Source organism: Vanacampus margaritifer, chromosome 9, assembly GCF_051991255.1.
Source record: "Vanacampus margaritifer isolate UIUO_Vmar chromosome 9, RoL_Vmar_1.0, whole genome shotgun sequence".
NCBI lineage: Eukaryota > Metazoa > Chordata > Actinopteri > Syngnathiformes > Syngnathidae > Vanacampus > Vanacampus margaritifer.
In genome coordinates this window covers 23,166,581-23,191,151 of record NC_135440.1, presented here as the reverse complement: position 1 = coordinate 23,191,151, position 24,571 = coordinate 23,166,581, and the positions used below count along the sequence as shown (strand labels likewise).

The 24,571-nt window shown below is 41.8% G+C and overlaps 1 protein-coding gene across 2 annotated transcripts in view; it reads left to right on the top strand.

The window, feature by feature from the left end:
• The window catches only part of fhl3a (four and a half LIM domains 3a), a 394,693-nt gene that overhangs the window by 120,041 nt on the left and 250,081 nt on the right, over positions 1–24,571 (top strand). The gene's annotated exons all lie outside the window — the stretch shown is intronic.

Genomic DNA, 24,571 nt, shown 5'->3' with positions numbered 1-24,571 from the left:
GCTAAATTTTCAGATAATTTCACTTTGGTCAAATCACATCCCTGATATGACCATATTTCACTTCATATTGTATATCATACATACCATGTAGTGTATATTCAGATATATGGACTCTGACCAGAAGCAATGAGTACCTTTTGTGTGCTAAGGTTTAAGAGCATACTGTACACTCGTATTCATCACAAAGGCCAAAGCACTTATGATAGGGACACTCTAAGGGCGTTTATAGTGGCGCGTTCACATTAAAAGTCGGCATTAGAAAGGGCCGGCTGTAATGTCACTTTTTTTTTTTTTTCCTCCACATTTATTGATCTGACCTTCTTGACGCCCAGAAATACCCTCACATTTTCTCTCTCTCTCTCTCTCATACAGGGCTGGATATCATTTGAATTTTATCGATCGCCACCGCACATAGAAATGTCTTTATCTCGCTTAGCGTGTAAAGCTCCCTAAATTGTTGACTTAATGCGTACGGTAAAAAATAAAATAAAAAATACAATAAAATAAAATACACCATCCATTATTAGACTTTATGAAATAACCAGCAGTTTTTAGGGGAACAAAGTCGTCATTTGGTGCGAGGCAACAGTTCTTTTGTCTTATAATTTATTTAACAAGGACACTGGATACCTCTGCTGCTCTCTACAGACTAAACCCCTTTGCCCAGAATTCATTCAAACTTGATAAATGGACATTCATTATACCTGAAATTTATTGAACCAAAGAAGATGTTAGCTTGTATGCGTGAGAGGGACTGCATAATATCAAACAATGCCCATCAGATATATTTTCCTACATACAGTGGAACCGCAATTTATGCGATTAATCCGTTGTAGAAATTTTGAGTTAAACTGAATTGTAAGAAATCCAAAGTAACATTTCCCATAGGAAATAATGTCAATCTGATTAATCAGTTCTGGACACCCAAAAATGTTAGTCATAGTCTAAAGTACTTAATAACGACTGTAAATCTAGTCAAGCATGTTGCTAAAGTTGTAGCATTTTTCTGTTTTGTCCCATGAAAATATATTTGGGGTGTACACACTTTTGTGAGATACTCTCTCTTTTTTAAAACCACCAATAGTTCAGTCCCCCTTTTATTTTTTCTGGGTTTTACCGGTGCTGCTGGCCAATCGTCTCCAGCTAACTGTTAATCAATGCTGGCGAGAGGTTAGACCATAATGGAGGATTTATCTGGGTTCTTCACACCACTTAAGTGCCCGGCGGCTGCCCCCATACCACCTCCACCTCTGCGCACCTCACATTCTCTCCTCCTACCGCCCCCATCCCCCGATTCCCCCCCCCTCTCTTTCTGTGAAGGAAACGGGCCTCCTGAGAGAGGATAAGATTTGTGAAGGTGGAAAAGAAGGATCCACAAACGAGGGATGGAGAAAGTTGAGGAGGGTCGTTAGATGGTGTGCTGTACTATTTTTGTTGACTGTTTTTTAAGGAAATCAGCTTTAGCGAGGCTATGCTACCTTGTTAGCACAACAATCAGCCCGGAACACAAACACAAATCATTACAGTTCATATGACTTATCAGTCATTTTTATTCTTCTTTCAAGCATTATACATCGTTCTCACTGGTGGAGAGTCAAGTATGCTAACTGCTAACTAGCCAAGGCACTGCTGAGGCGTCGGGGGGGGAGTCGACGTTCACTGCTTGCTAGCCCTACTTATGTGATTTTGTGACTTTTAACAAGCTAACGTACAGAAGCACTGACCTACATTTACAAATCAGATTCCAATATTTGTTTCATAAAATTGTATAAATTCATTCCCAAAAGTCTTTTTGCTTTCTTTTGTAGCGTTTTTACTTGGCTACACTGCTTCCAAGTACATGTTGAAGAGGAATAAAAAATATTTGTCCTCTTTGCGTGTTCCAAAACTTGAAGACAGATTTAATGTAAGAAAAAACACCTTTGCAAAAATGATTTTAATCTAACAGAGATCTCTGGACATCGTGTCAGGTTCCAAACATCACATAACAGGTGGAATTTCAGTGCCAAATGTGCCTCTTCCGCGTGTAAAATGGCTTCTTATAGTTAAAACCGACCGCCTCTCTTTCATTTGTAGACAAAACATACTCTCTGGGTACTTTTCCATGAGCGATGGCGAAAACAGAGTCAGGAGTGCGTGTTCGAAACAGATTCTGTTCTCAAGGACCAAATGTGTTTTCGCACAAAGCGCCGAGAAGGAACTTTCTACTTTTTTTTTTAGGAACTTCTAGACCAAATAATATGTCCCAGCTTAAGGTCAAATTATACTGAGTTCAACACTACTTGCTTTACACGTCTATAAAACCTTTCAACATGGTTAATATAAAGAATTAAGATGTTAATAATGTATAACAATGGGTAATATATGAAAATAAAGAATTTAAATGTTAATAATATCTAACAATGTGGATGTTGGATTGATTTTATCCAATCGGATTTTAGCATCTGTATTGCCATGTCACTCTAATCTCTCCAGGACCTTTAAAATCGGTAGAGCTGGCCAATATAACATCCACTATTTTAGTGATGGGGCTGTTTCTTTAACTCTTTGACTGCCAGACGTTTTCAGAAAAGGGATGCCGTGGGTGCCAGCCGATTTAAGCATTTTGACTGATCTTTCAAGAGAAAATTATGTGTTTGGACTATGGAAACACACACTACCAAATGAAAGATTGGACTCTTATCTTTCATCAGAAAAAAAAAGTTTGTTTCTACCTTATTCCGTTTTTCAGTAATCAACAATAGAAAATGGTTAGTTTCACCTCTGTTTTGAAACAAATGTCTTTTAACGTCTTTGGCACTCCTCCGTAGGATTTTACTAAACGTTATTTAACGTTTTTGGCAGTCAAAGAGTTAACAAATCAGATTCCAATCAGGTCAGCTAGCCGGCCCACGTCAGTGACTCCTCATTTTTTCCCTTTCATTCAATTCATTTTCTTCGTTTCACCATTTGAAACTGTAAAGGTCTAATGATACATTTCTATAGAGTCATCGTGCATTTACTTGTGACGAATCACAGACTTTATGCTCCATAAGGGTTAATACTGCTTAGCGGAGGAACGTAGGTGTACTGTACATGTATTCACATAATAGTGCGGGATTAACAAGGTCGTCGCCATACATCTAGGAAAAGGGAGTTGCATCATTAGCGGCCGTAGACTTTCCTCTTAGCGTGTTTTGTTTACACGCTTCCCTTAAATTGCGCTTGTCCGGTTCATGTCCATGGGTGGTGGGTAGTGGTGCTGGTGGGTTACACTTGTATACATCCCTCATGCAAATTTATGTTGGAGCTTGTTTGTGGATGGGAGTGGAGGGGAGACCTAGGAGGCTGGTGTGGTGGGTGGTGGGTGGGGGGGGGTTAGCATTGGTGGTTGCGGTGACAGAAATTGAGGGGGACGGGGTGGCAGCTGCAGGCTGCTCGGTGCACTGTCAGAGCGGAATGATTAATGAATGGCGGCCCCAGCTGAGCCTAACCTTTGGAGAACCGCACAGGACATCTGCAGAACTGTCAGCGCTCTGACAAGGACAGAGCTGAACAACCAATTATTTCGCCATCACTAAGGTGGGCTGTCAGCTTAATCCTAGCCATTCACTTAGGCAAGGACAGGCAAATTTCTCCTTTACATACACACACACACACACACACACACACACACACACCAGCACACAGAGCGAGCAGGACCACGGCCCTTGTGGACACACACACACACAAGTGAACAAACAGACCCGTGTGGACACGCATGCACACACATGCACGCTAAATGGCGTTAACCCCTTCCTTGCCAGGCTGCGGGCTGGTGTATTAGGCAAAGCAGGGCACACACACTAGAGGTTTAATGACGACAAAATTGGGCCGCCCGGTGCCGGCCAAAGGATGGGCGGCGGACCTGGGTGGGGCTGCCGGCCGGAGGGAGGGACGCTATGTCTGCTATATGTCAAGAGGGAGGAGGGTGGACAAGAGGGAGGGGCAGGGTGTGTGCTTGTCTGCAGATTTGCATGCTTCATGCAACTCTAGGCTCAGTTAATAAGTCAATACTGAGCAATCTTGCCTTTTTTTTCCCTCATTTGTGTTTATTTCAACTCTCTCTCTCTCTCTATAATATATATATATATATATATATATATATATATATATATATATATATATATATATATATATATATATATACTATTTGTGTATTTATGTATATTTATATATATAATATATATATACTATATGTGTATTTATGTGTGTATATATATATATATATATATATATATATATATATATATATATATATATACTATTTGTGTATTTATGTATATTTATATATATATTTATATATATATACTATTTGTGTATTTATGTATATTTATATATATATAATATATATAAATATATATATATTTTTTAGGGGTGTCACAATTAGTGTGTTAATTTAAAGTTCCTTTAACGCCACAATTTTTTTTTAACTTTCCTCGGAAAGGCTGCCCCGGGGGAATTCCAGTCGCATATGCGTCAAAATTTAGCAATAATAAATTTAGTAAAAATGCATATATTTGTGGAGACTGGGGTCAAGTGCATTTTGCAATTTTAAAAATGTTACTTCGTGTTAAAAATTTAGATTGCTCTTAATATGAAAACAAAAATGCACTGAGCTGTCAACGTCTTACAAATGCAATTATGCCATCTAGTGGCAGAAAAATGACCAACACAAATCAATATCACAATCGTTTTTTACAGTACAGTACATATTTTTAATTTTAACTCAATGTTATGAATTATTATGAAATTACTGTATCAATGACTAAAAGATGCAGCCACATTACTATTAGTTTACATTTTTTTCCACTTTTGTTAACAAACTTTATTTATTAATATATTATCTTGTACATTTTATTGTACATTTAGAAGAGATATAACATTTGCGATTAATCGTGAGTTAACTATTGAAGCCATGCGATTAATTACGATTAAAAAATATAATCGCCTGACAAGAAAAGTTATTAAATTTTTTTATTATTATTTGTTCATTTATTTAATTTATTTATTTATAGCGAACTAGCTAACAATACTAAAAGTCTCATGTATTTAATCTTTATTTTTAATATCATCATTATCATGACAATTATTATTAGACTACGACCAGCAAAATTTTAAAAAACATCTTTTATACCAGGGCTATTATCGCTATTATCTGTGTTAATGATTTCTGTTTACACAATGCATTGATGGGTACTTTACTTCTTTGTGTGTGCATTTTGTATGTGTGTCGCGCGGACTGCGGCGCTTTGCAGAATTGGGTGCTGATGGCGAGTATGAGTGACTGATTGGGTTTTGATTGAGGCGTCCCTGCGACGATAAGAGATGGAGCGTGCCCGGGAAGACCATTGACAGGCTGCTGATGAAGCCCGAGTCGAGGTGGGAGAGAAGGCAGTGAGCGAGAAGGGAGACCAAATAGAGAGAGCTCCAGGAAATTAATAACAGGATAAGAATCAATTAAGTCAATTGACCCGACATGCATGTTTATAGACAAGCTGGTTGTGTTTTGTCTGCGTTTTTTTTCCCTGAGAATCATACACCTGCCAAACTAAAGTCAATTGGCCAAAGCAATATGCAAGTCATGCATTTTCCATCTACAAATGCAAATGTGTCGCTCCTAAGAAAGACAAGCAAGGAAAGACTCCTCAGAAATTTCAGTCGAACAAAGACTATGTATTGCATCAAAAAAGGGTGGATGACAGGTTTGATTGATCGGTGCATGGTCGTTGTAGTGACCAAAAGCACAACGCCTGTAATGAGATTTGTATTTTATTATCAAACTCTGCCAGGAAACTTAAATAACAATAACAATGTCGTTCCTTTGTCTAGTGCACCCAGTTAAAACTTGGTCTCAATAGGGTTAATTTCCTGTCTGGAATCCCAGAAAAAAAAGAAAAAAAAAACCTTCAAACCAAATAACCCACTCTCTAAAGCCCAAAACGTATAAATACGTTGTTTAATACTTTGTCCTTCACTCACCAAAAAGTATTTATACGTTTTTTATGCTAGAGTATACAGAAAGCTTTGATACAGCTTCTGACATGAAGAGGTCGCTTAAAGCAATGGTAGTTATTACAAAAAAAACGGCCAGCAGGTGGCAGCAGAGTATAAGAGATCAGCCAGAGCCATGTTGCAACAAGCTCTTTTTTCGCAAGTGCTTTCAACAGGTTTGGGAATAATGATCAAACTTAGCTATATTCTAATGCTGCAAAACGGAAAAAGACACAAATATATATATTTTTCCTGATGAAGAGACTCTAATCTTTCTTTTAGTAGGTTCCATGTTTTATAGTAAAAGAACGGAATATTCCGTGGACCTGGCAAAATCCGTCAAAATCCAGTAAAACAGCCAGGAGCGAAGGGGGTTACATCAGTAAAAATGGCTGGGAGTGAATGAGTTAGGTATAGTCCAAAGGATTTGGCCTGTCTGGGACGTTTCTAGGCGGAAACTCAACCTTTTTCATCTAGCCAAGCAGTAGAGGCAAGCTACTATCGGTGACATATGCAAATTTTTATTTCTTTATTTTTAATCCATATTTTGCCACAATGCAATGACTGTACCCCTTGGTGAAAACTCACACCTTTTGCAATTGCCCATTTGTCTAGTGTATGTGGTTCAAATTTGGTGGCAATCGAGTGAATTCCCTTTTGGAGGAGTTTTTCCAGGCACAACCCCTGGAAATGGCCCAGATCCCAGAAAAACTGCATCTTTTAACCAAATTTCATACCATAGATCAGAGGATGCCCTCGAGAGCCCCTATTGAAAGAGGAATAAAATTACTTGTCCTCTTTGCGTGTTCCAAAATTTGAAGACAGATTTAATGTAAGAAAAAACACCTTTGCAAAAATGATTTTTTAATCCAACAGAGATCTCTGGACATTTAACAGCCTCTAATTCATCACTTAAACAGGTGGGATTCAGAGCGTCGAAATGTGTCTCTTCCGCGTGTACAATGGCTTCTTATAGTTAAAACCGACCGCCTCTCTTTCATTTGTAGACAAAACATACTCTCTGGGTACTTTTCCATGAGCGATGGTGAAAACAGAGTCAGGAGTGCGTGTTCGAAACAGATTCTGTTCTCAAGGACCAAATGTGTTTTCGCACAAAGCGCCAAGAAGGAACTTTTTAGACTAAATAGTATGCCCCAGTTTAAGGTCAGATTATACCGAAATCAACACCATCTGCTCTGCACAGGACACAAAACATTTCGACAAGGTTAATAAAAAGAATTAAAATGTTAATAATGTGTAACAATGGTTAATATATGAAATGAAGAATTAAAAATGTTATAATATCTATCACTATTCAGCCTGTTTTCCATTTGTCTCTCCTCTAACGCAGCTGAATCCAATGATCAGCTCATCAAGTCAAGCTTTGCAGACGCCAGATAACGACCCTGATCCTAAATCAGGTGTGTTGGTGGAGGGAAACATTGAAAACAGGCTGGATAGGGGTTCTCGAGGACCGGACTTGGGCACCCCTGCCATAGATCCTGCATTGATTTCCGTGAATCCTCTCATAATGAACATTGCATGCAAAATTTGTTCATTTTATTAGCGTGATAAAAACTCCAAAAAGGTGATTAAAGTCCTGATTTGAATCACATCGGTTATATACCCATGCACCAACACAGGTGATTGCACACACACTGAGTATATTCATTAGAAAAAGTGTTGTACTAAAATTAGCTGTTTCTGACTGGCTGCATGCTTTTAAAACTAGGTTAGTGGATCAGCAAGGGAGTGAAACAATAAGAGCGATGATCCCTGCTGTGAACCTCTTTATGCCACATGAGTTTGAGTGTTTTTTTCCCCCCCTCCTTATGTCTACAGTAAGAAAAAAAAAGAAGACAAATCATGTTTTTCTAATGTTACCCCACTACCATAATTCCACCGACTCCCTATGATGAACTACATAATTGTCTCTCTTCAGTCTCCTGCCCTGGGTTGATTTAGGAGCCAAATGGCAGCCCATTAGCATGTCAGAGTGACTGCGAGCCGACGTTTTTTTTTTTGCGGCCCCGCGGAGAGAGGCACGTCTTCTATGATTCTCCATCGCCATCGAGAGTGGAGCATCAAAGGCGACGACTAACTATCCTCGCCCTCTGTCTCCTTTTGGCCTCCGGGTCCACAGTGTAATTTGCTCTGGCTCTCTTTCTTCCGCTGTCTCTCACTTGGTCTTCTTGCCTGCCTGGTGACGAGGTCAAAATGAGTCTTCTGCTCTCTAAAGACGATTATGTCGCAACATGTCGTTACTCAGAGGAGCGACGGGCGGGGCCCCGCGGGGGACCCTGTAGGCCAACGTGTCTTACAACGGGGGAGCGGCGGCGACACCTTAGAGCTATCGGAAGCTGTTGCACTCAATTGGTTTGTCGGGAGAGTGAAATGTATACCTTGTCTTTGGTGCAAGGAACAGTGGAGTCGGGTTCGTCTGATCAGGTGCGTTTGGAATCACTCACCTAGTACGAACTTAAGAAGTGGGTCAGTAACCTGTTTGGTATTCTGCTTGTATTCAACTCTGAGGAGGCCTTTGGGGTAAACCTAGGAAATGGTGGATGGCCTATAACGTCATAGGTGACATGGAATGCCTCAGTGGAGGAGGTGACTCGTGTCTGGAAGTCCAGAATTCCATTGCCGTCTGACTAAGTCTAAGACTAAAAATACTCAGGTTATACCACACTAATGAAATTGATATGCTCGACCAGAGTTTTTACTTCGTTTTTTTTTTTTGCTTTTAGTTTGGCCCAAACCAAGGAGCCGGTAAACCAGAGAGAATACGGCGAATAGAGGATACTGTGGTGCTACCCACCTTGGTACATCACCCCAACCATATCTTACATCTGAGACTTGGGTTGACAACACCTTATTACCATCAGAAAAGCTATGCGGTTAAACGAATTGTCAAGGAAAAATGGAGATAGTTTGATAGAATGAAGATGAGCACTTGCTCCTAAGAATATAGGGTGCAACAAATACAGATGTGTCCTGGTCTTACCAATTTAGTTTTCTGTGCATGTCCAACTGGGAGGCCTTCAGGTTGACCTAATTCAGGCTTGATGGACAGAGTTTGGCCTTGGGATGTCCACATTTTTTGGCCCAAGAAGGTATACTCTGCTACCGCCAAACTTACTGTTATTTTTTGGATTGTTTTCTATGCAAGGAATATGAATATTTTTTTTCAGGCAAAGGTTTACTGTAATTATGACTTTACTACTGCAATAGTGATTTATTTACATTGAGTCTCGGGGTATGTCACAATCGTAAGAATGGACATCTTTTCTCTATTTATGTCCTTTTATTCACTAATCACTTGCTACTCTTCGGTTTACATTTTTGCAACCAACACTCAAAATACCAACAAAATCTCCGACAGGAAAACATGCATGTTTTTCAAATTACCGTAACTCCTGAACCGTTAGCGCTAGCAACATTATTCTACCGGCTTCTGAAAGCAGAGAAGCGGAGCTTTGCCTCGTTACCAGATACATTGCGATAGCTGACGGATTGTCACGTGTGGAGGAGGGGGGGAAATCGTGCGTCGTAGAGGGGAGTGACTTCAAATCACCGTAACCGTTTGTGCTAGCAACGTAATTCCAACGGCTTCTGAGAGGGAAGAAGCGGAGCTTTGCGTCGATACCACATACGTTACGGTAGCTAACAGATTTTATGTGTGGAGGAGGGGGAAGTGGTGTGTCATAGATGATGCGCGTTTTTCAAATCGCCGTAACTCCTTAACCATTTGCGCTCGCAACTTATTTTCTGAAAGCGGAAGAACGGAGCTTTACGTTGAGAGTAAAAAACAATAAAAACAGGTGGACTGCTATAATAGTATTTAGAGGGGTAATTATTATTATTTTTTAAACACTTTTTGGTATGATTGGAATTTTTACTGTCAACAAGAACCATACTGGAGGGCCATTGTTGACTAACCGATTGGGACCAGAGTTTCAGAAAGCAGCCTTGTACTAAATTTGAGGAAGGTACCAACCTGTTTTTTAAGTAAGTCTTGATTATCACTTATTAAGCAAAAGCACTGAGATTTGGCTCCAAGAATATGTCTGGGGGCTTCTCCAAAGGAAGTTGAGTCGCCCTCCTTTATCTTTGTCCCCCCGACTTTTCTCTAAGCCCCCGTACTTCATATTCAGCAGCCCGGGGCTTGAGCCTATCTTGTCTGCTCCCTTTTTTTTCAATTAATTCTCTTAGAGCGGCGACATGCAATATACTTCAACGCGCTTAAATGGAACTCGCGCAGCATATGTAGCATTTGGCGCAAGGAGGGGGGGGTGGGAGGTTTGTGGGGGCCCTTGTGCGAAACGAGCTAACAAGCCCGCCGTGCCATGCGACGACCAAACGCAGCTGTTTGAGTCACAACACATCTAATACACATTTCATCACTTCTTAAACAAGCCATCAGCAAGTCTAATGCTCCGGGATGGAGAGCAGCGCTGTGATACATGTGCCTTCAAAGCTATTTCTTAAACATCAGCACTTAGTACTCGCTCCCTCCAAGCCGCCTACCGCACCCCACAACCCATACATTTAGTAAGCAGTGCTGATAATTCACATTTCGATTTTTTTTGCCACTCAGATTTCTTAAAACAGCTCCGATTGATGCCACCCATAGCAGACGCCATCAGTCGCCGAGTTCTAATTGACGCTACCCATAGATTGCTGCTGCCTGTTCTATGGCTGGCGCCTTATCCGAATGACAAATATGGCTACATGCGCATCACAGGTGAACAGCTCAGTTTTTGTCACATTTTTGAATGGAGCAAATGCAGACAAAGTGTCACTCAAGCGAGGCCGGTCGTATTCACCCCTGCGTGTCTGTCTCAGGGCTTAAGACTTACTCTCTCATGACATCTTACCATTTTAAACCTTATTTGGTTTGCAAAAGTGAAACTAAGCTCTCTCCGCCACCCCTCCTTTGGTTGAATTTTGGACAGCAAAGCTCTAGACCGAGATAAGGAGGGGTATAACTTTTGGGGATTTCAAAAGGGATGTGTAGGGGGGAGGTCACCGGAGAGAAGATGGTAGCAACACCCGAGGCGCAAAGGGGTGGAGGTTTTTTTTTTTGTGGCGAGTGGGCCAAGGCTGCGAAGATACTCCACGGAGTGACTCCGGAGAGATTTAAAAGGGAACTTCTCTGCTGTGACCAACAGGCCACAATCCCATGATGCCCGGTAGTCTCCGTGGCACTCATCCTCCCCTCACTTCGCCGTAGTCCTCAAAAAGTTAGCATGAGCTGATTGGGAGGTCAAGATGTGAGAACAGGACTGTTCATACATTATTGGCTTTCTTGGTGTTCACAGGGTGGATCACTTTTAGAGAAGTTGTGTGAAGGACATGAACACTTTTGTCACAAATTCTTCAAGACTTTTTTTTTTTTTCTGGTGACCTTTTCTTTGGTTCAGGACCAATACATTTTTATCCACAGCAAGATGTCATAAAATGTAGCTGAAATCTTTCTTGGGTAGTGTATGTAGTTTGAACAGAAATAGTATGTTTTCAGGACAGTTTTGGCGGCCGCTAGAGCTACTTCTTCCAAACACATTTCCGTTGCTTCTTTAGCTATACAGATTTTCCAGTAAACAGTAGACATTTCATCAGACAGCGGAAATATGTCAAAGAAGCATAAGTCTTGTCACATAGGTACTGTATCCGAAATCTGAACCATGATTCTCAGAACTTTTTATATTTATATTTAGCTATATTTCTGTGAAAATTTATGTCTACAAATATCCCCACAAATAACCCCCCTCTCTGCCAGAAATAACCCCTGGCACTCCTCTAGTCGCAAGGACCTTTTTTCCAAGTTTCTCATAATTGCTGGGGCCAGAAATAAATGACAGACCTGCACCCATCGGCGGACTGACGGATGAGCGCGCCTGGGCTGTTTAAATGTGTCTCTGCAAACACTGTTAGGCCCGTGTAAACAGCACTCCATTGATTAGCCACTATTCATGATCAGCACGTCTCGGGCTGCACTGGATTAGTCAACATACCGACCCCTCCCTCATGTTTGCGCCGGCCGGGCCAATTTCAATGCCAAGGCCTCATCGGAACGCAGATCACGCCCGAGGGCGAAGGGGAACTGAGGTGCTCGTGCAGAAATATTGAACCGTCAAACTCGGGGAGCGGCGCCCGTGAGCCTCCCCGCAAACTATTTTAACAAGTTTGCCATGATGCAACGCTGTTTATCTACTCTGACAAGTGTGACAGGGTGTCACACCATGAGCGCAGACCTGGTGTTGCTAATAACCCCTCGGACTACACCGGCTAGCTAGTCGGTCACTACAGGAAAACAGAGTCCGAGAGTGACAGCCATAGGGATTGAGAATGAGGGGTGTCCACACATGGAGAGCGGCTTCATTGTGGCACCCCATTTTCGCTATTACACTTATATACATCCCCCTCAAGCTCCGAACACCAACACCACCTCCTTTTGCATGGTAATTATTTTCCAGCCCAAAGGTAGCTGCAGGCAACGTCAGCCACTGCGTCAGGGACCAGCGCATTAGCTGGCCACTGCATTATTTATTTGTGCACGGGCAGCCGGATGGATACCCCAAATCCACCGAGACTTGGGGCAAAGGGTGGGGGTTGCTGCTCTCCTCTCAATGTCATTGTTCAAGGCAGTTGTGGCACCCCCTGAACGGCTCACCGGCGAGTGGCTCAAGGGCAAAACGGCATGAGACACTTTGCGTGGGAGTCCTCGTTAGGTGCGTAATGTATTCCGAAAAGCGGGTCAGCGGTCTGGTAACTGGTCCTCGCTTATGCAAGAAGCAACCGTTAAGGGTCTGCTGGATGACCATCTAAAGAGTCCTGCAGGACATTGCCGAGTGCCAGGTAAAATGGAGGGTCATGAAGTTCAAATTGCCTTAAGGCTCTCGGTGTACTTGACGGCCATATGGAGAACAGTCCACCCTTGGGTGCTACGGGTAAAACAGGCATTTACCTCCGTCCCATTTTGTGTATCAAAAGGGTTATTGCACCCAAATACCAGTGGGCTAGGCTAGGTCAAAACATGTCAGCCTCGCACAGAGAGACAATGCGACATGGCTCAGCGATTGTGACGTTTGGGGAGCTAATACCCTAGCGTGCCCCCCTCTGTCCCCCGACTGGCTGGTTCTGTCCGACATGAAACCACCCTGACCTGTCAGCCCCGCACCATCGCATGGTAGCGCCCGCGATGACAGCCCGACCAGTGTCCCTGTCACGGCTTCTCATCCACACGTGCCCACCATGTGCGTGTCCGCTACAGCAGTAACTCCAGCCGGCGCCCCCCTAGCATCCCGCCCCACCCATCCTCGCTCCCCTTGTTCCTCGCCCCCCTTGTTCCTCGCCGTGTCCCCGCTTGCCAGCCGGCTCGTCCGCATGAGATGCTCAGATGGCCTCGTGACATGACAGCGACATGGTATCGATGCTCGGCGGAGCACCTGCAAGGCCGAACACGTCAGGCTGGCTCTGTAATGGAAAAGATCCACAGCACTCTGGTTTGCCGAGACAGATTTACTTTTAGTTTCTCAATGTTTTATAAAGAAACCACACGCAAAAGTCCTCAAGGCTTGTGCTGCCAAGGCCTTACTATTGGTCACCTTCCAACAATGCAATCTTGGAGGTTAAAAAAAATGAAGAAAAAAAAAATAATAATAAAAAATATATATTATTTAATAAAATATTTAAAATATAAAAAAATGTATGTGTATATATATATATGTGTGCATATATATATATATATATATATATATATATATATATATATATATATATATATATATATATATATATATGCCAAAGCATACTTTGATACTAGACTTTGATGCAGCTTATGATATGAAGAGGTGGCTTAAAGTAATGGTACTTATTACAAAAAACGTCCAGCATGCGGCAGCAGAGTATAAGAGATCAACCAGGGCCATGTTGCAACAAGCTCTTTTTGACAGTGGTTTCACAAGGAATGTGAATGTTGATAAAACTTGGCTTTATTTTGATGCAAAACGGAAACAGATACAAATATACTTTCTTTTTTTTCTGATGAAAGAAGAGATTCTAATCTTTCTTTTGGTAGCCTATGTTCCTTGTTTTTATAGTAATATAACAAAATATTCTGGGGGGCCTTGCAAAATCGGTTAAAATCCAGTAAAACAGCTGGGAGCAAAGGCGCTTCAGTGAAAATTGCTGAAAGTGAATGAGTTAAGATTCTGCTGGTCCAAAGCTCAGATAAACTGGAGTGTTTATTGTGATTGTCCTTGTCAGAATGCCTACTTTAGCAAATCCAGATTTCTTTGTGAATTTGTAGTTCAGAAGCGCCGTTTCAGCTATGGAAGACGAAAGCAATCACAATGTTTAAATGTCACCGAGTGACAAAACAATATGAAAAGATGACAGAGGAACCGAGCGTCAGTGATAGAGACAGTTCCACTTTGCCCTGACACGCTCCCCTAATGGAAGCCGACGCCACCAGAGCGATCCGGACGGACGACGGGACGGGCCGAGCGCCGCGTCGCAGGCGTCCAACCTACCAATTATTTTTCTGTCTCATTTTCTCCGGTCCTGCTTGCTTTCTCGCAGTTAGTCGGGATGGAGAACGGCAGAAAAAAATGTGGCGGAACACTGAAATATCTACTTGACGGGGCTTTTGATCCGGCAGGACAGCTGCCTGTCACATGCAACGTGCTTCCACCCCAGAGCGTTAACACACACACACACACACATACACATATATATTTAAAGTGTACGTTTTATGTATGTCATGTGGAAGATGTACACAAGTACAGTATGTCACAACACAAACACTGACAACATGCCTACGACTTTACTGTTGTGATGTGTTACTTACACGTGCTGCATAATGCATGTGAGCAAACAACAGCCTCCTTTAATAAAACAACAACAACCAATGTGCTATTAAATAATAATTACGAGTTCAACAGACAGTCTTGCTTCCCTCAAATGGCCTTTTGAGAAACTACAAATAGTTGTGTCTTTGTGGAAATCCGCTTCTTCGCTATAACCTTGCCAGCAAGCTGAATCCTGTGAGTTCACAAACTCCGGAGAATACATCTCGTACCGCCCCGCTGATACGTTTGCAACCGACCTTTTTTTTTAGGTCGGACCAATCAGGCGTTGTTTAGGGCGGGACAAAACCAAGTAGGGTCGATGGCGGTGGGGGAAAACAAACAGATCTAACAGACGAATGGACGCTGCGATTAATTCTGTTCTCCAAGAAAAAAAAAAAAAAACATGAAAAAAAATTTTTTGTTCTCGTAGAATTACTCATCATTTCCTTGTGAATGTTGAACAGCGAGAGGCGCTTCGTGCATTTTTATCTGGTAAAGATGTTTGGCTTTTTTTTCCATCCCCTGCGACGAGCCTGAAGATCCACTGCATTGATTGGTCAAAACAAACGTGCAAAGATGCCGCATAGTCCAATCGGCTCGAAGTATTGTACAGCAAGTCCCTCCTTTCCGGAACGGATTTGCCGAGTTCAAGTTCCTGATTGATAATGTGAAGAAGTCCCTTGAATGAATCACAATTAGCAATCTGGCTTGTGAGGTTACCTCTTGATAATATTTGGGTTTCTATCCACCCATTAAAAAAAAAAAAAAAAAAAACTGAATGAAAACGGAAAAAATTCGAAGGGCCCCAAATTCGCAAAAAAAAGTTTTTACGCTTTAGAGCGGGTGGATTTTGAAGTGTATCGTAAAAAGGAAAATGCAAATTTTGGCTATGAGAACAGGTTTTGCGAATAATCTTTGGCAAGACCGGATACACGTCGCATGTTTTGACCGGATATTACGTCACACGTACGTTTGTAGTCTCAAAGCAACGTTGGACGATAAAGTAAGGTATGTTTGCGGGGACGACAAAAGAGAAATCTTTTTGGAATTAATAAAAAAAAGCGAATAATAATGCTATTTTAGAAAGGAAAACAGCAAAGAAACGCTACGATTTATCAAGAATTACAAAATAAAACTCATACGTCATCGCACTGCGCAGTTACTTCCTGGTCTTCTTCTTCTTCTTGTAAATTACTGGTGGGTCACATTTCTATGGTGTATACTGCCACCTACAGCGGCGGAGTCCCCTCTCAATATTCGCAAAAGAAGAACAGATGGAAACGGGCATAAGTCGCATGTCCGTTTTGCACATTTTCAGGAAATTCGCTTAAATTTTTTTTAAACAATTGGATGGAAACCTGACTAATGACGTCATGTTTTTGTGGTTCAGTAAAAGCTAATACCGTACTCTTAAAAACCCGATACAGGCTAGCAGTTTTTCCATTTCAATGCATCGGTAGATCTGCAATGTTCATGTCATTTGGTGTGCAGCAAAGAGTGACTGACTATTTTTTTTTTCAATGCTGAAGAAACACGTTTTTGAAATGTGGGATGGAACCGGAGTACTCCGAAATCCCAACAACAAGCATAGCGAGATGCTAACTCCACATCGGAGGGCCTCAACCAAGATTTGAGCTCAGAACCTCACAACTGTGAGGTACAACATCAACATGATGCCAATTTGCGGAAAAATAAATGCCTTACAGATGATTTGATGTTGAACAAATCCACTGGAAGTCCGCATCACCAGTTTGCTGTACTGCTATGAAAATATTCAATGGCAACGATACAATAATTACACGTCGTTCAGATGACTCGATACTTTGTGTCAATCACATCGCAAACAAGTCACTCAACATCATCGGTTCCGTGGTGTCAATCCTCGGCGAATGGCAGCCTATAATTTGCCTCAAACGAACACCGCCATACGTGTTATTCCCTCATCCTGTTGCTCCGGCGTCATTTCCGCCTCGCTGATCATCGCCGTAGCTCCGAGATGAGCTGTTGTCGCCTGTCATTTTAAATCAAGCGGTGAAGTCGAAAGAACTTTCCTGCAAAAAGCTCCCATTGTGCTTTTATTCTACTTCCTCAGCAGTAAGTGCAAGTAAATACGCAGGCAAACTGTAATGAGTCTCATTGTATCACATCTTTTCTTCTTCTTCTTCCGCGCATCGCCCAAAGGGAAACGCCTCGCGCCTTCATGTGCAGCTTCAGCACTTTGTTTTGCTCTTAGGTGTGAGAAAAAAAAAAGAAAAAGAAAATAGAAATGAACGATACTCCAGTTTTAGCCATTTTGTGCATCACAATCGAAGTCCAGTTAGATGACAACCTCGCTAACCGCTATGCTAACTGCCCATGAGTCTCAGTCCTGAGAGCCTTTACTGCATGCGTGCATTCTCTCCAGCAGTCGTCGCTCCCCTTTTCTTCCCTTTTAATTACAGTAAGTACAGCGCCCCCCCCCCCCCCCCCCCGGGCTTGTTTGAACAGATCAACCTAGCGGAGGAACCAAGAAAATGCTAATTAGCCTGCTAATGTTGCTGACCGCGCTGGTTCCCCCCTCAGCACTGCTGAGTTGTATTGACAAAAAAAAAAAAAAAGGGGGAGGGAGGACAATAGGAATCTGTATTCAAATGACGAGCTCAGCCAGTGTGGGAAGACATTTAATACTGTGCAAAAGTCTTAGGCCACAACGAGCTTGGTTTTAATGAGCCGTTTTCGGAGTATACAAATTGACTCATAAAACATGTACAAAATTTCTTACTTGGTGACTTTGCAGTTTTTGTCATTTTTATGGCATTGCTCGAATAATTTGCACAAACAGTATTGGAACGGTGAGGCGGGTGCTTTATTTTTGCACTTTTTAATTTTTTTTTATTTCACTCCTTTACTTAAAGGTAAGTTAATTACACTGAATATACGTCACTTACAAAGACGAAGGTCAATTTGAATGTCGACGCACGATGACTGCTTTCCTGGCAGAAGCTGCGAAACAACAATTCCGAGGAGACAAAAAATAAAAATGGAAGCTACCTGGATAAAAAGGACAATCAAGGATCAACATTGGCCCCGATTTCACTCGCTGGCGTGAGCTAAAAAGAAAAAAGACGCAATGTGCTTGTCCTTATGGGAAATGAGGTCTTACTTCAGGCATAACATTATCGCGCCTCCGTAATCAACTTAAACTAAAAGTCCCTTAGTGTTGCTTTAAATTTCAAAAGTAAAAACGTAAAAATGAATGTTTACTGTAAATTATATACTTAGGGTATATATATATATATATATATATATATATATATATATATATATATATATATATTTCGAAAAGGGTAATTATATTACCCTTTTCGAAAAAAAAGTTTTGTTTGCATTAGCTAGCGTTGGTGTAGGCTTTGCTAGTTTTGCTAACGTTATGAACTGATCAACAAAAAATATTTCTTCACTGAAAAAAATCGCCATTGGTGACCGACGTGCACCGAAAACTATTTATCAGAATTTCTCACGAACTTCCCGATGCCTGCTACACCTCTGCGTTGAAAAAATATCAATGACATAAAATTTTCATAGGCAGCACGGTGGCTGACTGGTTAGCACGTCCGCCTCCCAGTGCAGAGGACGTGAGATCGAGTCCGGGCTTCGGCCTTCCTGGGTGGAGTTTGCATGTTCTCCCCGTGCTTGCGTGGGTTTTCACCGGGTACTCCGGTTTCCTCCCACATTCCAAAAACATGCATGGCAGGTTAATTGAACACTCCAAATTGTCCCTAGGTGTGAATGTGAGTGTGGTTGTTCGTCTCTGTGTGCCCTGCGATTGGCTGGCAACCAGTTCAGGGTGTACCCCGCCTACTGCCCGAAGCCAGCTGGGATAGGCTCCAGCACCCCCGCGACCCTTGTGAGGAAAAAGCGGCCAAGAAAATGGATGGATGGATGGATGGATGGATAAAATTTTCATCATCATTATACTACTTCATACTACTTTATTATTATAGTTGCTTATACTTACTGCGTTATAAATATACTACTTTATATTACTTTCATCACATTATATTAAACTAAAAAAAATCCCAAAAAATATTTTCCCATCATATGTCCCCCTTTAAAATGAACTGAAAAGGTGCTAGTGTTTAAAGCACACTTTTTTTTTTTTTGTAAGACCTGACTGATTAATCAGCGGACTGATATTGGCTCTATTAAAATTGACGAAAATTGGCCAATTTTTTTAATATTTTTTTCTCCACATTGACACGTTACAACATACAACCAAGATAATGATGGTCAAACACCACCCATAAAAAAATGGGTTTAATTTTACCTATCTATTATACCCCCCCCCCCCCCCCCACACACACACACACACACACACACACATCAGAATTTTATTCTGTCAAATATCGGCATCGGCCAAAAAAAAAAAAATCTATTTCAAATGGGCCTTAACTTTTTGCATTATTTCCTTTAAAATCTGAGCAGTTGTTCGATCCAGTACAACTTCTGGTGCTCAACTCGAGTGCAACGCAGAAGGCTTGTAATACATTTCCATGTTTCCGCGTGTGTGTGTGTGTGTGTGTGTGTGTGTGTGTGTGTCTGTGTGTGTGTTTGTGTGTGTGTGCGTGCGCGTGCGTATGACTGGGAATCTGGATCAATACTATTGACCTGTTTACTTTGGTGCTGGTTTACCACTTGAAACATTAAAAGCAGACTATTAGTAATTCTTTGGTCCTGCTTTTTCCTGATTGGCCAGCATGGAATGGTGGGGGTTCAGGATGGTGGTCTGTTTTGGGGAGGGGGGGGTGGGGGGGGGGTGTCAAAAAATAAAACAGACAGTATGTATTTCTCTATCGAATTGGTGGAGTGTAATCCTCTTGACTCCTCGCTCTCAGCTTTGGCCACCGTCTCGCCGCTCGCCTCACACTCGATGTGGTCACTCAAGCCTATCGGGGGGCCGCGGGGCATTGTGGGGGGCCGAGCAGCGCCGCCCTCGCTCCCGACCCTCGGGCGCTTTTGTGCTCGCGGACCACCCCCCCCCAACACCCTCCCTCCCCTTCCAGTCCTGTATTTCTTAAAATGCTTCATGTTACCACCCCTTTTTTTTTTTTATATATATATTTTTTAAGTTGTTTGTCCATCGATTTGTCATCCCTTGACTCCTCGCCGCCCTCCCACCTCCTTTTGCGGAGAGAAGCGGGGGGTCCGTCATGTTGTTGTTGTTGATGCATGCTGATTTATTTACTTATTTCAAGTTATTTATGGCGGGTAACGGCTATTGCAGAATCTACCTTGTATCATCCGGGAGCATCTTGCCGCTCTCCCCGCTCCCCGCCGGTGTATTTTTTAATTCCCCCTGATGTCGGCAGGCTGCAGTAATGTCTCCCAAGCCCACCTGAGGAGGTGATTGACACCTGGCCCCTCTGCTGTGGAGGCCACTCACCCCCCACTACACCCCCCCCTCCCCCTTTCCCTCACCTTCCTCCATTTCAGCATGCCTGCATGGTAAAGTGTTAAAAAAGGGCAAAGGGGACGATTCGGGGGGGCACCGTGTGTGTATGCGTTAGCAGGAGAGTCTGATGAAATCTCCCGGGGAGGTGGTCTACAACCTCCCCCCCAACACACACACACACACACACCTCACTCTTACATTTCCAAACACTCCACTGTTTCTCTTCCTTTTCCTCGCTCTCCTCCACTGTGTCCCTGCTGGCTTATGCATTAGTATTCATAGTGGTTGGACTGTGTTTGGAAGGGAAGGGAAAGGGGGTCAGGGGAGTAGTTGTGGGGGTCCCCTTTGCCAGCTGCTATACCAGGATTGGCTGTATAATGGCAGCGGACGCTCAAACAAACAGGAAATGCTCGGAAACGCACCCCGAAAAGAAAGAAAAAAAAAAAAAAAAAAAAGACCAGCCGTGAGAATTAGGGAGCAATTAATCTGTTGGGAAAAAGTGACAAGAATGACATTCACTAAGCGCCAAGACCTCTGCCAAGGCCCCATTTTGGATGGAGACCAAATGGTGCACCCTCATAGATCCCGGCCGGCTGATTAACGGCTGTGTTTTGTCATAAGATTGATGAAAGTCACTTAGGAATTAGGATGTTTTTTTTTTCTACCCCCAACACGCTCAGCTTTAATGTTACAAGAGTGCTTTAGTATTTATCGCCTTGTTAGCTTTTTTTTTTTTTTTTCTGAAATTGTTGGTTAGAAATATAAATTTTATAAAAATGTATCACATTAAATCATTTATTTTCCATATTAGTATCACTGGCATTTTGAATTACAGTTCATTTAACATTTTTGTCCATGAAATTGGTTTTCAAGGGAAGAAATAAAGATTTACATCCAGAAAAACTAAACTAAACGACTAATGTAGTGATCACAGTGGATCTGATAATAAATGGAAGAGAGGTGAGGCGGGGAGAGGAGCAAATAGCAATTTCCATACTTTGCTACAGGTTGCTACCTGAATACCTTTTTTTTCTACATTTTTATCAAGTAGCTGTAACTCAGAACTCTGTAAAAACCTCACCAAGGCATATTCCACTATACAAGCTTTTAATAACTCAAGGCATCGACAACCCTCTGGGTCTGCTCGGCAAAATTTGGGAACGTTTTGGCAACATTATCGTAACACATCCTGCACTCTAAAAACAGTTGGGTCAAAAATAACCCAACTGTGGGTCAAAAATGGACCGATCCTCTAATTGGGTCAATTTGACCCAACTTTGAGTCAGGAAATGAGTCTTAGTGTAAATCAACTCATAAATATTGGTCAGATCTTTTACAACCCAAAGAAGTTGGGTCAAATTGACCCATTTTTGACCCAACTATTTTTTAGAGTATGTCAAAAGTCAGGCCTTCAAATTAAAAGCACACCTGTATAATGCAAATTTCATAAAAGTTTCTTTAGAGTCTTTTTCTTGTTCTCTTTATTTCTTCTTCTTCTTTTTCTTTTTCTTCTTCTTCGTAGGTTAAAGGTTCGAATTCTGCAAGAGGCTTGGGTACACCCTCAACCAAAATGAGGTTGTCTCAGTCTAGAATGAACAAAAGAATGAACATAAGAAATATGTTTTTGCAATTTTCTGAGAAAATGGACGGGGGATAACACACACACTCCACGCAGAAAAGCCAGTGCACGGGTTCGAACCTCAAAACTGAGTTTTTATTTTTGTTTACTATACATTTGATTTCTCTTTATACTATTATCAACTGCTACACCACTACTCTTATAAGCAAATATGACAGTTGGTAGTAGTGTGGAAATGTTATATATTATATATATTATTATTATTATTGTTGTTGAAATTAGTCAACCAGCATTAATCATTTCGATTTTTTTTCATATCAGATGTCTTCTGATTCATTCAAATATTGTCCAATTTAACATAATCCATGTGCTAGTCTGTATTTTTGATAGTCAGTGTGTTCTCATTGGATCCTTCCAGAAGGGGACAGTAGAGAGCAGGGAGACACCTGCCCCTCCCCTTTATTGAAGAGGAGGAGGAATACTGGGGGGGGGGGGGAGAGAATGTCCTCACCTCACAAGAACACAAGCAAGACTGGAGGTTGCTTGTTTTGCGTAATGAGCAAGGTGTCAATCATGGGTTCAAATTTGGGAAAGGCGCACTTTGTACACTAATCCAGAGGTCGGGTGACGCGCCACCCCGCCTTAATCATGCAGATGAACCTGACCTTGGCCGGCCTTGGCTCTCAGCTGACCCCCCCCCCCCCCTCCCCCCTCCCATCCCCGTTCGCCCCACTACCCGCCCGGCCGACCTCGCTTTGCATCTCTGATTGTGTTAGGGCGCGTTTCCCTATCATCAGCAGACGGCGGACGCTTTGCAAGCACCTTTGAAAAGATGTTTTTTAATAATCAACATAATTCAGATAAAGGGGGAATATACGGCGATGTGAAGAACACCAGTGGGATGAAACAAGAAGGGTCCTTGGCATTATTACAATGATGTGTGTTTAGCCATGAAGAGCCTGCTTCATTGGAGGGGAGGGTGTGGGGGGGGGGGGGTCCTAAATTAAGAGGCTGACCTTCAACAAGCCCCTCTTTGTTCATTAGCCACGTGCCGCTTATCTCCAAAATAACACACGACTCGAGAGCAAGATGAGGCCACAGTCGTTTTTTTGTTTTTTTTTTGCCACACTTTCAGCAACTTGTCTGCAAATTATTTCGATGCCCTCAGCTGGCGTTACAACTTCTACAGACTTCTTCTGCTTCCGTGTAGTGCCCATCGTAGAAATGTTCTACAAGCTTTTTTGTTTAGTGGACGTCACCTGCTTCTTCTTCTCAGTACTCATTTTCTTAGGAGCAATTGTTAGAAAACGGAAATCTGACCAAATCCGACCCAAGCGCTGCGTATTAAGATCCGCACACTATCATACACGTGAAATCTAGTAAAACCAACTATAAAAATAAAAACTGTCAATAACATAGTAAAATACACTAGGTAAAATAAAAAAAATAAAAAATACATAAAATAAAATAAAAAAGGAGAAAAATGGAAACACAACAGACTTCGAGGTAAATGCATTATCAGATAGTGGCTGGATGGCGTCAAGTTTGGTGCCTTTGGAGTGTCTGAAGCTAAATCAAGTCACATTTTTCAAATTTGGCAACACAAGACAATACAAAAATCAACCGAGCAACTTGAAAATCAAAGACACTCAAAGTCGTCCTTCGTCCCCAACATTCATGTCAGTATGTGCTGCTTATCAGAAGCTAATGCTAAAGCTAATAAACTCCCTCCGAAATGATTGGAACCGCAAGTTCATTACCTTTTTGTTTTTATTGTATATTGAAGACATTTGGGTTTCAGATCAACAAGACTGAAACAAGGCCCTTCATTGGGTCACAGGCATAATCCGGTTGTTGCAAATAAAGGCTATGTCACCAAATATTAAATGTTATTCACATTAAGTTCATTTCATAATGTCTGTTCCAATACTTTTGCTCAGTTGATGATGGCTTCAAACAAAAGGTCCTCTCCTGTTTTGTTCAACACATTTAGATGTAAATACCATGAAATAAAATCTGGATTTGTGAGCCTTTCGTCTCATTTTTCGTCTTTGTTCTGAAACCTAAACGTCTTCAGTGTACAAGAAAAACAAAAGGAATCGACCTTGCCGTAACACTTACTGCAGCTCTCCTTCACTTTCTGCTCTGACATTTTAGTCCTTGAGAGAGCGTAATTTGTCTACTTCTTGAAATTAGAGGATCTTCACCCGGCCTGATTGCCAAGTAATGGGCATAAAAACTGTGTGTGTGTGGGGGGGGGGGACATTGTAATGCAAAGAAGAACATTCACAACAAATCACTCGGTTGTTTAATTTCACACTGGATGGGGGGGGGGGGGAGACCCAACTATTTGTAAACGGGCCATTAAAAAGTCCATTTTACAGGGATGTGATTTTTCCGCTAATTTCGCTAATTTTATCTCCCCCCCCAAAAAAAAAAAATTCCGATTTTTTTTTTTTTTTTTTAGCATTATTAACATTATTTATGTGTTAACTTAGTAATCACATTAGTTAGATATGATGATATTCTCAGTGATAGTTTTTAAAAGCAAAGGCAGTCCAATGTTTTTGAATGTGACTGATTTTGAGTTGACTAAAACTGCCATTTTATATGGGATAGTTCAATATACATTGAAAATTTATGCTGTTGTTTTGTCTATTTCTTTGTCATGTGAGTGCATTGAAAGTACTTAAAAAC